A 5252-nucleotide genomic window follows, 5' to 3' on the forward strand; every position below is an offset into this window, starting at 1 on the left:
GGTTCTTAGTTAATTTGTATATAAAAGGTGTAGTGGTTCCCCTTGGGAACGGAACTGTGTAGCGCGCGCAAATTGTGGTTGGCCCAGGTAGAAAAGGTGGAACAAGAGTCAGTCGGGGACAAGTTACGAGTCGGGGACGAGCTATGAGTCAGGGACGAGCTAAGAGTCAGGGCCGAGCTAAGAGTCGGGGACCAGCTACGAGTCGGGGACCAGCTACGAGTCGGGGACGAGCTACGAGTCGGGGACGAGCTAAGAGTCGGGGACGAGCTACGAGTCGGGAATAGCTACCAAACTGTGCACTGCCATGTAAAAGATGCATATTGTACTGGTTTTATTTCACAACCTGCCTCCAGCTTCGAGGTTATGGTATATCAGTAGCAGACAGGAGTGTTATAACGTGACTGGCCAATCCTCTCCGTTTGAACTAAAGTGATTACCGAGTGTCCCTACTGAATGAACATTAAAAACCAGTTTTTTTTAAATTAATGCCTCTTGAACATAGTAAAGAGAAAGTTAAAGCTAATGTGGCAAGAGAGTGAGGTAAAGTTAATGATGCTTGCTGAAAATAATTTTCCTAGTAAAACTGCTTATTAATGTGTTGTTGCCAACTTCAAATTAAAAGTTCTTAAGACTGAGGCTTATAAAGTTTTGCTTAGTAAATGATCACATTACTGCTTGTTGTAAATCGCAGAAGGTGAGTCAGTATCTTACATATATGTTAATTTTGTGTCTCACTGTAGTAAAAGTAGAAAGCTGCAGTTGTGAAAAGTTATATACTCATGTTTGCTAAGTGTTTGTCTCTCTTGTGTATTAGAAGTGCATATTAATAGTGTAGAAGGATCCACAGTTTGTCTATTGTGTTACTGCTTGGTAACAAGTAACGGAAAGACCATAATTTCTTTAAAGCCTGAAAGTAATAGTGTGTTTCGGTATCTGTTATAATTTTGCAAATAGTTTTTGCTACTCTAGCTGTTAGCTTCAATCTTAACGTAAACATATGTATGTGTCAGAGTTCACTGCACTTGCATGTGACAAAGTATAGGTTGTGTATATCCATTAAAGTTACTAATAACTATTTTCTTGAACGAGAATGTTAATCATTCTCTTGCCTAGTTAGGCTGGCGACCGTTTTCTTTATACGTTAAACAGTGCAGATAGGCAAAATTTTGTTTGTTACTGTTTAAATATTTACGTAATTCTGACTTTCATTTCCAATAAGCCACCTCCATTAGGTACAACACGGTCAACATAACAAAATTCCTCTCAGAGAGTAACACTGCTCAGTTGATTTATACCATAACTGCTTTAATAATACAGTTTTATTTCACAACCTGCCTCCAGCTTCGAGGTTATGGTATAGCAGTAGCAGACAGGAGTGTTATAACGTGAGTGGCCGTACTTGAATTAAAGTTTCCCGTTTTCATTTCCACTACAGGAAATATTATACTGTCCTGCTTCACTGCTTCCATCCTGTCTTTCGGAATAGATACATGCTTGAAGTGCTTTTTTGCCCTTTCTGAGAGAGTGAAATGTATATCACGTTCGGTATACGTACGACCATGCTCAAGGGTCCTTGTCAATATTCTGATTTTTCCTCAATACAAAGCGGTATTTCAGAATATGACTTACTTAAAGATGCAGTAAATATTACTATAAATACTCTTAAAAGGGCTTAAAGTAACAACATGTTAATGACATGGGTTTAAAATACAGGGCGTTTCAAAAAGAAAGAGCAGATTTCAAACATTTATTTCTCAAAAACTACAAATGATAGAAACACAATTCAAACGTTTCTTGTCAGAGAAAGGTTCAAAGTTTTTCAATGGTCCGCGCAGAAGTTCCATGCAAATCCGCAGTGGCGCTGGCGTTTGTTTGTAGGAAAATGGCGACGACACCACAGGAACGATCATTTTGTGTGCTGCAATTTGCAAAGTTAGAGTCCATTGTTGGTGTGCAACGTGCATTCCGCCGTCAATTCAACAAACAGCCGCCTCGTCATAAGCAAATTTATGAGTGGCATCACAGATTCGTAGAAGATGGTTGCATCTGCAAGCGAAAAAGCACGGGTCGTCCACGCACATCGGATGAAAATGTCGAGCGTGTCCGTGCAGCTTACGAAAGGAGCCCTAGAAAATCCACGACACGGGCAAGTCACGAACTAAACATGTCTAAAACAACGGTATGGCGCGTTCTGAGTAACCGTCTGCACATGAAGCCGTACAAACTGCAGTTATTGCAAGCATTGCGTCCTGACGACCACAACAAAAGGTTCGAATTTTCAACTGCAATTCTACAGGACATGGAAGAGGACAATTTTGCCGAACGATTAATTTTTTCAGATGAATCAACGTTTCACATTTCTGGTAAAGTTAATCGGCATAACGTACGAATTTGGGCGAGTGAAACTCCGAGGGACGTTATTCAACATGAAAGAGACTCACCAAAGGTTAACGTCTTTTGTGCAATTTCGGTAAACAAAGTTTATGGACCTTTCTTTTTCATGGAGAAAACTATCACAGGAACCATTTACCTGGACATGTTAGAAAACTGGCTATTTCCTCAACTTCAGGAAGATTCAAATCACTTCATCTTCATGCAAGATGGCGCCCCACCACACTTCTCTGAACCTGTACGACGGTACCTAAATAACACCATTCCAGGACGGTGGATTGGAAGAGCAGGAGCACAAGATCAATGTCATCGTCTGTGGCCTCCCAGGTCACCAGACCTTACTCCCTGCGATTTTTATTTGTGGGGGTACATAAAGGACTGTGTTTATGTCCCACCTATGCCCGCTACTCTTCAAGAGGTACGACATCGAATTGTTGCGGCCGTGAATTCGGTAACTAAAGACCAGTTGCGTCGTGTGTGGCAAGAAATGAGATACCGGTTTGATATTTGTCGTGTAACAAATGGTGCTCATATTGAGGTACAGTTTTGATATTTGTTGTGTAACATTTGGTACTCATATTGAGTGAAGGACCGTTGGAATTGTGTTTCTATCATTTGTAGTTTTTGAGAAATAAATGTTTGAAATCTGCTCTTTCTTTTTGAAACGCCCTGTATTATGCTATAGATTTAAACAAAGTAAGCTGGCCGGCCGGAGTGGCCGTGCGGTTCTAGGCGCTCCAGTCTGGAACCGCGTGACCGCTATGGTCGCAGGTTCGAATCCTGCCTCGGCCACGGATGTGTGTGATGTCCTTAGGTTAGTTAGGTTTAAGTAGTTCTAAGTTCTAGGGGACTGATGACCACAGCAGTTAAGTCCCATAGTGCTCAGAGCCATTTTGAACCAAAGTAAGCAAGAAATAAATAGTGCGTGGTCGATGTAGGTTCCGGCAGGGAAAATGGTGGATGGGAAGAGAGGGTGTGTTAGGTAGGATTAAGATCCATGCAAACGAGGCAGGGCAGTGAAAATAAGGAAGGAGAAAGTGAAAAGGGGGAAAGGGGAGAAGGTGGAAAGGGGAGTGAAGAGGGGAGCGGTTGGTTTCTGGAAGTCAGCGGTCGACTTGTTGTACATGTCATTACAGTGTTGCAAAATTGCCTTTTTGAATACGTATTTTCTGTCGATAATATGCACATGCAGAAATTTTGTTTAGACACAGTTTTCTACGGTTAATACACGAAGAATCACGCTGTGGCGACCGAGGCCGTGCATTTGGGTTCACTCAAGTAAGTTTTGCTATGAGCGCTGCATCTCAGTTTGCGGTGATGCAATTTATTACAGGGAGGTCTGCCACATTGTCCATAACGGGAAGAAGACGTTGACGACAATAAATTGCCAGCCGATTGGCAGACCGGGTGAAGCAGCGAAAGGTGAGAGGCGAAAAATTCTAAGAATCATCGCAGCAGTGAACCTGTCCTCGTTGGCGCCCGTTCGGTCAACAAATAGAAATAACTGTGCGCTCTAACGGTGCTCTGTGGCAATATCTGGTAATCGCGCACTCCAGTCGGCAACGAGTTTGGCCGTAGCCTGGCGACTCTAAATTTCTCCCCAACGAGAGCCGTATATTCCGTAAAACAGTTTTAACCCATTTAAGTTTCTCTTCCCCCGCAGGCCGGGCCGGACCAACAGAATCGGCGGAAGGGCTCCCCCTCGCAATCCCAGCCGCCTCCCTCCACCTCCAAACCCGCGCGCGGCCTCCATTTTCAGTCTGGCCGCCTCTACTCGGCTGGAGAAGGCAGCAGGAGCAGCAGCAGCAGCACGCAACACGCACGTGTGTGGCGGGGAGGGCTGCAGCGTTTGGTCGGGCAACTTTGTCCATTACTCGGGCAGGTCGGTCGGGGCGGTAGAACCTGCTGCTGCTACTGCTGCTGGGGATCGCTCCTTATCTGCCTGAAGAAGGGGAGGGAGGGAGGAGAAGGGGGTGGAAGTGGTGGCGGGCTGTGGTGTGGGAACTCCATCTGCAAGCCTCGACCGCCGGCGGAACAAACGAAATGGGGAGTGCTAGCGCTCCGGGGGCCAAAGCCGCAACGGCGCGGCCGCCGGAACCGATTGGGGGCGGCTGTGGTGGAGGCGGTGGCGGCAGCGGTGCTGCTGCTGGCGGCGCAAATCGCCGATGAGATCTGGCGCACGTCGCGGCGTCCACCGCGGCGGGAATAATGCGCAGGGGATGATCGGACTGTGGTCCACCCCCAGCGTTCCCCATTTATCTGCGCGCCTGACCAGTCTGCAAACTCTTCTGGTAAACCTCGGGCTTCCGAGGGCCGCAGTGATTATTTTCAGCCTTATATCGCGTATTCTCTTCATTGTAACTATTGTTTTCGACGTTTAATACGCGCAGATCGGATATAGACAATCTAAAAGAAAAATATCTTACTAACAATTATCTTAAAACAAAGATCTAATGAACTATAGCTCACACTGGCATAGCGTCTACATGTAATATTGGAACGTGTGCAAACATACCACTGCTCCCCCTGCACAGCGTAAAATGTCCTCTTATGCTGTTCTCTACTCGATTTATATGTCACAATTAAAATGGGTTGCAGATGGATGAAATTCGTATCTTTGTACGCGGCTAGATCAAACATAATTCACCATGTGTCATAAAAAATTTAAAAATTACACATAAAAGCGAAATTAATACTGAACTTTCCTCTGCACAACACTACTGTCCAACAATGCATCTGTACACATCTGTACCATCTGTCAACCGAGGCCAGACAGAAAACCAGTTTGGGAAAAAATCGGGGTTTTCTGTCTTGATCTACGATTTCAAAACTGGACTGTACGCCGATTGAGGCACCTTCGG

Source organism: Schistocerca cancellata, chromosome 8, assembly GCF_023864275.1.
Source record: "Schistocerca cancellata isolate TAMUIC-IGC-003103 chromosome 8, iqSchCanc2.1, whole genome shotgun sequence".
Classification (NCBI taxonomy): domain Eukaryota; kingdom Metazoa; phylum Arthropoda; class Insecta; order Orthoptera; family Acrididae; genus Schistocerca; species Schistocerca cancellata.